At 44.4% G+C, this 12,674-nt stretch overlaps 1 long non-coding RNA gene across 1 annotated transcript; it reads left to right on the top strand.

Moving 5' to 3' along the window:
- Positions 1–9,794: 9,794 nt before the first annotated feature.
- Positions 9,795–11,373, top strand: LOC121853201. The gene is made up of 2 exons (XR_006086273.1): positions 9,795–9,888; positions 10,365–11,373. It is a non-coding gene; the product is annotated as an uncharacterized LOC121853201 (long non-coding RNA).
- The last annotated feature ends 1,301 nt before the right edge of the window (positions 11,374–12,674 follow it).

Below are 12,674 nucleotides of genomic sequence, written 5' to 3'. Positions count from 1 at the left end.
AACAGCCTTGAGGTAGTGCAAAATGAAGCCATATGCATAATTCTAGGTTGCCCAAAATCAACCAGAATTGTAAACATGAGGAAAGAGCTCGGACTGCCCTCTCTATCTGAGAGGATAGCTCTACTTAATACCATGTTTTGTGTCAAAGTTTTGAAGAACAATGGTCCCTAAACTACAGCTCAAACTGAGTTGATGTTCTATCTAAGTAATCCCGACCATCTCGCTAACCTTCCACAAAAGACTCTCTTTGGGGCGTGGCTTCATAAAAGTGTTGCAGATTTCTTGAAACTGAATGTCCCAATCACCCCAGACGAACCCATTAATGCCATTCCTCCTTGGCTGGATATATCAGTTCCTATTAATTACACTCCTGTTGGTAGTAAGCAAATGTTAAACACCGATGTGGTGAGATGTGTCACACTAGAAACTATTAACAGACACATAGAGAGTATTAAATCAAGTGAATGTTATGCTTTTACCGATGGTAGAACAGGCTGTGCAATTGTAATATATAAAGAAAAAGAAATGATAGTGTCAAACAAGCAAAGGCTGAACAACTGGGCCAGCACAACACAAACTGAACTAACTGGAATCTACTTAGCCACAGACTACCTTAAAGAAAATGGAGGTGGGGTGATATTCTGTGACTCTCAAAGTGCTTTGAAATCAATGAACAACCCGTCAGGCTCTATGTCTAAAGTTGTATGTGATATTAAAAGGAATGTGATAACTGCCAATGAGAACAACTTTCGTATCGAATTTGTGTGGATTCCGTCCCATGTTGGAATCAGGTATCATGACCGTGCTGATAGACTGGCCAATGAGGCATGTAAGAAAGAAAATGTTGACCGTGACCCTGACCTGTCCAATGCTGTAATTAAAAACAATCAAGTCAGAATCATGAACTCTGATCTAGAAGAAGTGAGAAATGCAGAGAGACCTGACAGTTGTAGCATTAGTAAATATGACAAATTTTGTGACAAGAGGTACCGGTATGGCCAGCATAAGGACAGAACCAGACAATGTGATGTAGTCGTGGCCAGAATTAGGCTAGGATACAGACACATCTGGCAAGTTAGTAACGCTGTACCCATACCGGAACACTCAGCATGTAAACTTTGTAATGAACCTTGAACACTATATTATTGAATGTGACACTGTTAGAGACTTCAGGCCACCTGACTTATTGTATCGTGAACTTTGCAATTACTTCATTGAATCGGGGGTGCTTGAGGACATTCTTGCTGTTTATCCCAAATTTGCTAGCCCACACTGATTAGTCTTCAATTAGAATATGACTCCAATGTATGTGAACCACTGACCTACTGTATATATACTGCTAATGAATATGATGCATTTCTTTCTTTCTTTGTTTACGAACCTCTGTCCTGCATGGCAGTAAACAGTGACATTACCAACATGAATCTGACCGATATACATATATAGCTGTTAATGAATATGATGCATTTCTTTGTGTATGAACCTGTCCTGCGTGGCATTGAGAAGTGATACCACCCTCAGTGTCAAGACCTGACTGAATTACTCACAATAGGCAAACTGTACTACAAGCTTTGTTAATAAATTTGTTAAACTTAACTAACTGAACTCCTCCCTCATCCCTCACTGGACACCCCTCCCCCCTTCCCTCCCTCACCCCTATAAAAGGCTCCCCACGTAATCCCTCACCCCCACGTCCGTCCCCTATCTCCCTCACCAACACCGCCGACGTGCCCTCACTGCTTTCCCCTCTCATCCCTCTCTTTCCTCTCACTCCCTCTCTTTCCCTCACTCCTAGAAGTTTTGTGAGGTGGTTTTATTCCTGTGGTCGTTTTTATCTCCTTTGCTTATTTATGTCATGTCCTCCCTTACCCAATCTCTCCCTGATCTAACTCCCGTTTTCTTCTTCTCGTTTTATCTCTTTTATTAGTCATTATCTGCTTAAGCTTCCTAGAATCTCCCTTTTTGGTTTTCGTCTTTGTTTTCTTTCTCCCTTAGTGTGCTTCCCCCTTTCCCCTCCCTTATTATGCGTTTCCCCCATCTCCCCTTGAACTACCCTTTACCTTTGTGCTCGCCTCCCCCCTTTACCTAGGTACAACCCCCCCACACACACACAACAAAGTCAGTGAAGGAAGTCATGCAAGGTTTCGGTCAGTCAGTCAGTCGATAGGCACAGTGTAGCCAGTGTGGGTGTGTGTCCGTGTGTGTCTGCATGACTCACTCTCGCTCCCCTGGGTCACGTGTGTGTGTGTGTGTGTGTGTGTGTGTGTGTGTGTGTGTACCTGGCTGACTGGCTCACAACCACGACGTCTAGTGGATAGTTGGGTCATAACCACGGCGTATCTCTTAGTTCACAACACCCCAGATTTTTGCGTAGCTTTGAAAACAACTTTATACCACAGTGAGTAAAAGTGACGCATTATCGTCCACCTGTGTTGTGAATCCTGCGTTACTCACCATCATCACCACTATCACCACCACCATGAGGCCGACGGTAATCAATTCTGGACAATGAAGTGCAAAATGTGGCCACAAATCATCGCAAGAAAATGAAAGAAATAGTTGAAATTCAGTACGTTTTTAATGGTTTCTTAGACCCCATAGGAGGCGCTATTGTTTTGGGCTGGGATACGGGAGACTAAAGTTAACACGAAGAAGAATTAGAAGAAAAAGAATAAGAACAACAACAAGAGGAAGAACAACAACAAGAGGTGGAACAACATCAACAATAGGAAGAACAAGAACAACACAGCAATAACAACACTAGGAACAAGACTTGGACTCACATATAAAGAATCGTAAAACTGAATTGAATTGAACAGATGAAGAACTTGTGAACTAGAATGAAGGTGATTTCTAAGTGAGTAAAGTTAATGATCTCAGTAACTAAGTATTAGTTGTGTTATTGAAGTTTAAACGTGTGGGATGACTCATAAGAGTAGTGATTAATGGCTGTGTGTGTGTGTGTGTGTGTGTGTGTGTGTGTGTGTGTGTGTGTGTGTGTGTGTGTTAAACTCAGGCACCCACCACCACATAATTAGTGCTGTCAGGTTGTATTATGTCTCCAATATCCTTCAAAGTGTTCACCCACTACCCTACACCCCCCTACCCCCTACATCACCTGACGATGTTAAAAAACCTACCTGTACACCAAACAGCCTGAACCTGACACCGTGCTTACGCCCTTACTCACCTGAGACTCGTAATTAATGAGACGACTGGACAGATCATTAAGAATAATACCTAATAACAGAAAACATTCACTAGGTAATACTAATAACCTCACACCTGTAGACCTCATGCACACACCTGCTCATGAAAAGAATTCTAATTTACCTGTACGGGATTAATTATGCAAATGAGGGATTTCAAACAGGTATTAGTGTCTTAAAGTGGTGTTGAAGTTATAGAGATATACTGGTGGGGTGGGTTAATATTTTGTGTAATATTTCTCGTAAGTGTCAAAAAAAATCTATTCTGAGTCATTGTAAAAGAGAGAGAGAGAGAGAGAGAGAGAGAGAGAGAGAGAGAGAGAGAGAGAGAGAGAGAGAGAGAGAGAGAGAGAGAGAGAGAGAGAGAGAGAGACCTTGATTCATTCTGTGTCTCTCCTTATGATCACCCGTAACTCACTTCTTCCCTGTTATATTAGTGATATATATATATATAATTATACATGAATATACACCGTGAAGATGTTTAGTTACACACCGTCTATCATTAAAAGAGAATATAACTCTACTGAAGGTAAAATACAAGATGCAGTGGCCGAGTGGATAATATGTATTGAGTGGTTTACATTGACTCTGGTTCGAGCCCGGGGGTGCCTCTAGTCTACCCAGCTGTGAGTGTCTGTCTTAGATACATTTACAGTTGAGGAAGTGAAGGTGGTCGAGTGTAGTGCCGGCCATACTGTCTCCTTCGGTACTGGATGATTTGTTTTCAGTGTCCTTAATAAGCTGTCGGTCCTAAACACACACACACACACTTCTCGAATCCTCCTCCTCACCAAGGTAGGTAGACTCCTCACCAGGGTAGGTAGACTCCTCACCAAGGTAGGTAGACTCCTTACCAAGAGAAGAAGGTGACGAGTCCGCATTGATCCACCATTACCCATAGGTCTAAGAGCACGATTGATAGAGGTGTGTGTGTGTGTGGGAGAGGGTATCGTTTTCTTCAAAGTAATACCGAGAAACAAGCACTAGTCAGAAGCGACATAATAATTAATGATCAGGGGTTTGTCTGTCAGTGTTTTCATTTTCTTTTAGGAGGTAACTGGGCACAAGGATATGGTAGAGCAGCGACCAGCACTTCACTCCAGTAGGAAGGTCTTGTCTAGTGTGAGGAAGAACAATAATATTTTCCACGTGTTGTTGTTCCACTAAACTTCTTTATCCAACTCCTGGTGTCAATAATCGCTAGCTTTGTGTCTCCTCGCCAGCAGGATGGAGTCGGATGAAGTGGGAAGCACCGGGGGCAGTAGGAGGCCACCCCCGCCCCTACTACGACGTCACACGGTGGAGGTGACGCCCGTGGCAGGGGAGGTGCATAGGGGTGGTGAGCGGCGGGTGGTGCGGGCAGCCTCCGAGGACAGGTGGGAGGCGGGACGTGGTAATGACAGGCCTGCAGGAGCCACAAGAGAGCCCCGTCCCTCGTCCCCCTCTTCCTCCCCCTCTTCCCCCACCACAGCCATGGTGGTAAGGGCTCGACGTGTGGCTTGGTCGGGTCCTCCAGCACCCGACCCGAGAGCAGAGGTCGACGAGACTTCAGCAAAACCAGTCAGACGAAGAAACCAAGTCAGACCTAAGAGCTGCGTCACGCCGGTGTCTTCGCTGGTCCCCGCCGAGGACGAGGCTGTTCCTGCCCGCACCACTAAACCTCAGCCTTCAAGGACTCACAGCCTGGAACAGGAGACAACACCTTCGTCTGCCACCACCGATGAACGCGAGCTTAAGCCTCAGGGGACAGGCGCAGACAACGACAGCAGCAGGAGCTCCACCAAGGTGATCCGGTCAGCCTCTTCTCCAGATTTCTACTCGACAGGAGCCAACAAACACAGCGCCTGGCCACACCACACAGGTAACAGTAAGCAACACCTGGAGCGTTACGACGGTCTAATCATCCAAAAAGCTCCATTTATTTCTCCTGAAGAAAACGAAGATCCGTATCTACAGGAAGCAGACGACGAGGCAGACGAAGAAGACAACGCATCCGAAACTCAGGAGGACCACATACCTCGAGGATACAAGACCAAAAATGGCTTCGGCTTCATTCCCTTCAGCAAAATGTTTACCAAACCTCGAAGACCCCCATTATCGAGACGCTCCTCCAGGTCGTCACAAGGAGAGCCGGACCTGGGAGTGGAAAACACCCTCCAGAAATTCAGCGAGTCGGAGAAGGACATCATCAAGAAGACCCGGAGCGTCCTGAAGCAACGAATACACTCCGCCAACAGGAAGCGAGTCAGCAGTGCCAACAAGAAGAAGATCCAGTTGAACATCGTCGTGAACGCTCAGCCGGACAGTGACCAGAGTGTAATGGTGTCGGGCGAAGAGGAGGAGAGCATAGTGACTCACCATCCTCCCTCAAACACCACAAAGAAGAAACAAAACAAATCGAAGAAGAATAAAAATAAAAAGCACGAGACGCCATCACCGTCAACCAAAACTACACAAGTACAGACCCACACGAAAAAGAAAACCAAATCCAAGACTGAACCTAAATTAACCTCGAATGTAGTTAGAAAAGTGAAAAAGAAAGACATACCAACAATTATGTCTGAAATTAGTCCCGTGGCAAGTGATCTGGACCATGAAGTAAACCATAGTAAATACATCGTCGATACTAACCACCATAACCGTACGAACGATCATGAGAGGTACGACGATAGTGCTGATCACGACGAGAGTTTGTTTATGCCGACGCGCGGGGGACTCTTGCGTACGATTATCAACGACGCCAACACGTACACTCCTCTTAGCAAGACGTGGAAGGGGAAGAAGTAAGTGCGTGAGTTCTTGTTGCACCTAACCAAACCTAACCTAACCAAACCAAACCAAACCTAATCTAACGCTAACTTAACCTAAATTAACCTACCGCTACTTTAACCAAATCTAACGCTACAGTTTAACCCAACTTAATGTGTGTGTGTGTGTGTGTAAAATAATTAAGGGTGACCTGTAACATTATATGACTATGTGCATATACTAGTTGGTGTACACGGGGCACATAGACGCAAATAAAATAGTGTACATCATCACTGCCCAGAATACCCAACCCTACTACAGGACAAATGAAAGAACAAAAGAGAATCGATAACAACGAATCCGATACCATATAAACATTTATTGTATCCACGAGATTAATTCAACCCCTATTAATGTCTTTCGTCCTAGCATATAAGCGTAATAATTAATGGTGGTTTTAATCTTTGTTAATGGATAAAAAGAAATAATCAACGAATCACCTTTTGTCCTCACGAGTTAATTACCAGACAACTCCATCAATAACGTTCGTAGAAACATAACACGATTGTCTTTTGTTTTCATTGTTCTGTCGTTTATAACTTGGGGCAGTGGCGGCTCGTGAAAAATAAAATGGAGGGACTGCAAGCCTCACACAACAGTAGGATACACAAATTTGACCTACCTCAGGTATGAGTTGTAGTTGATGTCCACGAATTCCCAGGGCATGGTAGTAGTGTTGGTGGTGATGGACCAGTATTAATTGAAAATAAAGTCCGCGTGTCTGCTCTTCGATGTAGCAAAATTGTTTATTACTATTTCATTAAAATCCTTTATTTCTGTTATCATTTTATTTTCAATGGATATCACTGCTAAAGCAGACAGTCTGTCATTCACCATGGTACTGCGCAAAAAAGTTTTAATTCTCTTCAAAGTTGAAAAGCACCTTTCTGCTTCTGCCGTTGTCATTGGAGTTATTAAAATTTTCAGCAACTTGACAGTGTCTGAAAATGTTGACTGTAGATTATTGTCATTCATCATCTCCAACAAGTCTATGAGACTTTCTGATTTACACAAATCTTCTCTTGTGTACAGTACAGTAAGTTCAGTTCTCAATTTGTCTTTTTCAAGCAACGATAAATTAATCATGTTATTCATATGTTTGGCTGACTGCTCATGTTTCACTATTTTCTGTGGCAAATGCCTCAAGTCAGTCACACCACTTTTCGTCCATGCCGAGTCCCCACCAAACAATAAGCATGGAAAGCAGAATAAAGTATTTGCCTCGTCACAACCACAGAGCCATTCACATTTCTGATAAACACTCATGTTAAACTGGCGTGTATATTCTTTGTTCCTGCTTGTACTGTTCTGTTGAATGGATAAAACTGGTGTAGGTCTTCATCTTGCTTTGATTTCAGTCTTTTCATTTAATGTCAGCTGGGAAAAGTTGATGTTTTGCAAATACTTCACTCGATTTTCCATCGTCAAAGGGTAATTAAAGAAAGCACGATTTAACCACACCGTCCACACGTTGTACGAGACTGAGCTGCTTCAAGTGCAGCTCATTGTGCGGCGGCGGCGGCGCCAATTAATAACAGACATGAATCGTACAGCATTGACAGCAACTATGAAAGTAAATTAAATTTTGGTTTGATTTTAATGAAAATTCACTTAGCAACGTATTGAAAATAATTAAATAACATATAAAATGATATATTTGTTGGTAGTGTATTATTCAGCTGTCTCTGTAAAGGAATCATACGCCTGGCAGTGAGTGTCTGGGGGGACTGCAGCTCTGCAGCCCTATGCACGAGCCGCCACTGACTTGGGGTGTTGAGCGACTGCTGGGAGTTTATTTACTCTATCTATTACAAACATTGACTCATCTTCCTTGTAACTTAACCCAGAACTAAACCCAACCAAGTTTAATCGAGGTTAACCGAATAATCCATCCCAACCTAACCCAACCCAACCGAAACTCAACCCAACCCTTCAATACTAAAGAAGACAAATACGGATGATAACTTTGACAGAGAGTAACGAAAGAAGAAGAAAAAAAGTTTGTAAGTTAAACAACGAACGATATACATTGTGTTTACCTAAGACACTGCCCAGCTCATAACAGGTTCAGTCAAATGAGAAACTATAATCTTATGTGAATTTTTTTTTTACAAGTTTATTCCACACATATCTACTTAAGTCTGTTTTTGTTTTGATTTTAAGTTAAGTTATTTGTTGTGAAATATTCTTTAAAAAAATAGATAAAAATTGAAGAAAACTATATGGCTGTACGTGTCAAATTGGATTTTTTTTTATTTTGGTGTCGGCATAACCAAGATGTTAAACGTTCGTAGGAAACACTGACACGGACCAAAGAACACGGACAAGAGAAACACGGGACCAGGCAGACAGACACAGAACCAATACACACACACACACACACACACACACACACACACACACACAAACACTGACCCATCTCTCCCCACCAGACTGCATCTCGAGGTCAGGATACAGACTGACAAGGCGGTCGTGTCTACCGAGGACGAAGAGGCCAACGAGATCGAGGCCGAGGAGAGGGGAGGCCATCACCACGAGAGGTCGAGAGCGAGGCCACAACGCCCAGGCAGGGTAGAGGGTGAGAGGCTTAGCTGTTTACCAGAAGTCGGGAGAGGGAGAGAGAGGGGAGGAGAGGAGGAAGGAGGAGGAGAGGGAAGAGAGGGGAAGGGAGGGATGAGAGGAGAATGCACGGACATAACTATATCAATCAATTGAATTCTGGAGTCTTAGACCTGCCCACCTCCTCCTCCACTTGCTACACCTCCTCCTCTACTTGCTCCACCTCCTCCTCCACCCACTACACCTCCTCCACCTACTACACCTCTTCCTCCACCTGCTACACCTCCTCCTCCACCTACTACACCTCTTCCTCCATTCTACACCTCCTCCTCCACCTACTACACCTCCTCTCCACCTGCTACACCTCCCACCTACTACACCTCCTCCTCCACCTACTACACTCCACCTGCCACACCCTCACCTCCTCCACCTGCCACACCTCCCTCCACCTACTACACCTCCTCCTCCACCTACTACACCTCCCTCCACTCACACACCTCTCCTCCACCCACACCTCTCCCCACCCACCACACCTCCTCCACCCACCACACACCTCCTTTCTCCACCTGCTACACCTCCTCCTCCACCTGCTACACCTCCTCCTCCACCCACTACACACCTCTTCCTCCACTCACAGCACCTCCTCCTCCACCTACTACACCTCCTCCTCCACCCACTACACCTCCCTCCTCCACCTGCTACACCTCCTCCTCCACCTGCTACACCCTCCTCCACCCACTACACCTCCTCCTCCACCTACTACACCTCCTTCCTCCACCTACTACACCTCCTCCTCCACCTACTACACCTCCTCCTCCACCTACTTCACCTACCTGTGTTTCCTCCAGGTAACTCTGCCCCTGCCGCCATTAAGACAATAGCCCCCAGAGCTGGTCCACGGGGTTGCTTTTCTCACCCACACACGGCCCTCATCACTACGCCTCCTTGCACGCCCACACGCCCTCAGTACTCCGCGCCAAAGAGAGAGACAACTGAGGCAGATCTGGAGGTATGTGTGTGTGTGTGTGTGTGTGTGTGTGTGTGTGTGTGTGTGTGTGTGTGTGTGTGTGTGTGTGTCCTACAGTTATACGGAAATAAGGTTAAAGTATAAGTAATCGTGTACATTTATTTTATTCAGTTGTAGCAAAAAAGTCATTCTAGCTTCTGAGAGAGAGAGAGAGAGAGAGAGAGATCACCTAACCTAACCTACTCACTCACAGGTGTGCTCAGTGAAGGTCGAGGAATCCAAACAGCTGAGACGGAAACTGGGTGCTGGCGGCGTCTGGGTATCCCTCGACACTCTCCAGAGGTCAGTGGCAGGTCAAGGGTCACTAGAGGTCGTGTCAGGTCAAGGGTTACTAGAGGTCAGTGCCAGGTCAAGGGTTACTAGATGCAGTGTTGGGTCAAGGGTTCATTAGAGGTCAATGCCAGGTCAAGGGTTACTAAAGGTCAGTGCCAGGGCTCATAAGTATAGGAGGCCAGTGCCAAAGGTTACTAGAGGTCAGTGCCAGGTCAAGGGTTATTAGAGGTCAGTGCTCGGTCAAAGGTTACTAAAGGTCAGTGCTAGGTCAAGGGTTATTAGAGGTCAGTGCTCGGTCAAAGGATACTAAAGGTCAATGCTAGGTCAAGGGTCACTAGAGGTCAGTGCCAGGTCAAGGGTTACCAGAGGTCAGTGTTAGGTCAGAGGTTACTAGAGGTCAATGCCAAGTTCATTAGCAGGTAAATGTTGCTTTATGACTCAATTTACTGTGTTTTGGGAGCCTGACGTTACCTCATATCTTCTAGGGGCCTGATGACCCCGACGGAGTACTGGTATACCAGGAGCACCTTCAGGAAAAATCCGAACAAGAACGGAAGAGGAACGCAAGGGGCAGCTCCTCCCCCTACAGGAGGTAACCAGAGCTCCTCACAGAGAAGTCATCACAGTCTTGAATGTTTTGATTCTACGGTAAACAACGAGGAGAGAACAGCGACTGGTGTTCTCTCTGTCGAACACGGGAAGAACAAAGTTAGGAAAAATATATAAACATTCGTATTTCTACCTCCATGAACATTCCTTTAGCGTATGGGGATGTGCCACTCAAAACCACGAAACCTGAAATATTTACAGTCGACATCAAGAACGAAAACTAAACCCCCAAAATGTATACAAGAAACCCTATGAGGTGTATAAGGCACTTTGAAAAATATTATCCACCTGAGATTATCTGTTTATAAAGTTTACCCCCTTATACCTGCCAGGTGATTGTATAAAGAAAACTAATACCCACAACACACAGAGCATCTCCAGGTGTTTACATGAGGCCCTTAGACGAGAGATAAGTTAGACATGAACCAAGATGTCTACACTCACATTTTTTTATCAAGATCACGACTTTTTACTTGTCAACAGAGATTCCTTGAAGGCAATATGAGGCAACAGAGAATATTTCACAGTGACTTAAACTCATTATAGGTATTATAATGTTATCCTACACACTACACGACAAGCCTCGCTCCCTCTCACCTGCTTGCTGCCTCTCTATCGCCTCAAGGTTTATACCACATTTTTGACCAAGTGAGAGGAATCCATCACCTTCAATTTATAGAACCCAGGAGCTACATTGACGTTTGAGGAAATTAGGACAGGGTTGTGATAAGGTGTTGGTAAGGGGGGGGGGGCGAGTGATGGAAGCAGTGTTGCCAACTCACCTGTACCGTGATGTGTACAGGTAGTTATTGTATACAAACCTAACGCCAACCTAACCAAACGACAACATAACCTAACCTAACCAAACCTAACCCAACCTAACCAAACGACAACATAACCTAACCTAACACCTAACGCCAACCTAACCAAACGACAACATAACCTAACCTAACCAAACCTAGCCAACCTAACCAAACGACAACATAACCTAACCTAACCAAACCTAACGCCAACCTAACCAAACGACAACATAACCTAACCTAACCAAACGACAACATAACCTAACCTAACCAAACCTAACCCAACCACAAACGAAACAACTAACCCAACCAAACGACAACATAACCTAACCACAACTAACGCCAACCAAAACAACAACCTAACCTAACACAAACGACAACATAACCTAACCTAACCAAACCTAACGATTCTAGTGTATATTTTTAGATACGTTTGCTTTAAAGTTGACTCACGTGGCTTAACACAAAAAAAAAATATGGTTACGTGGACCTGTTTGTGTTTTTATATTAACATTACAAAGTGTGTGTGAATATTTGTCTTATAAGATAGATGTAATTGTAAGTGTTTTTCATCTTGATTAAATTTGATACTTGTTGGTGCGGTTTTGTTTCCTGATGATGATGATAATGATGATAATGATGATGATGATGATGATGATGATGACTCGTGTCCAAAACATAAGTCAACAATTTGTGAATATCTCTCTCTCTCTCTCTCTCTCTCTCTCTCTCTCTCTCTCTTCCTCCCTCCCCATCATACTCCCCACAAATCCTCCCCCTAACCTTCCCCTTCATCTCATCACCCCCTCCCCTCCCCACAACTCTCCACTACCCATCCCACACCTTCTCACCCCCTTCCCTCCCCTACTCCATCCATTCCTCACCCTCCCTCAACCCCTTCTCACTCAGCCCCTCTACCCACCTACCTATCTCCCTACCCCACCTCCTCCCCCTCATCTCCCCTAGAATAAAAAATAATATATCGTAGGGTTAGATCTTTGTTGATTTATTTATGGGAGTAAAACTGTAATTAAGGAATATTAAAACAGGGTTACGTACGCCAGTGGGAGGTGGTCAGGAAGGTGTGGGAGGTGAGTGGGGAGGTGTGGTGGTGGGGAGGATAGGGAAGAAGAAGAAGAAGAGAGAGAAGAAGAAGAAGAAGAGAAGAAGAAGAAGAAGAAGAAGAAGAAGAAGAAGAAGAAGAAGAAGGGATGTGCAGTATTACCAAAGGTCGGGCCGAACTGTTTAACTAAATAAACATTTGAGCATCAAACATCAACACGAATAACTTAACAATAAACACAAGTGAAACAAAAGAAAAATGTTAATAAAAGAAAACAAAATAAAAGTCAATGTAGAAAAAAATGTGGAAATAAAAGTAGCTAA

This window comes from Homarus americanus, unplaced genomic scaffold (assembly GCF_018991925.1).
Source record: "Homarus americanus isolate GMGI-L3 unplaced genomic scaffold, GMGI_Hamer_2.0 scaffold32871, whole genome shotgun sequence".
NCBI lineage: Eukaryota > Metazoa > Arthropoda > Malacostraca > Decapoda > Nephropidae > Homarus > Homarus americanus.
The sequence above is the reverse complement of the archived record's forward strand: the minus strand, read 5'-3'. Positions and strand labels throughout refer to the sequence as shown.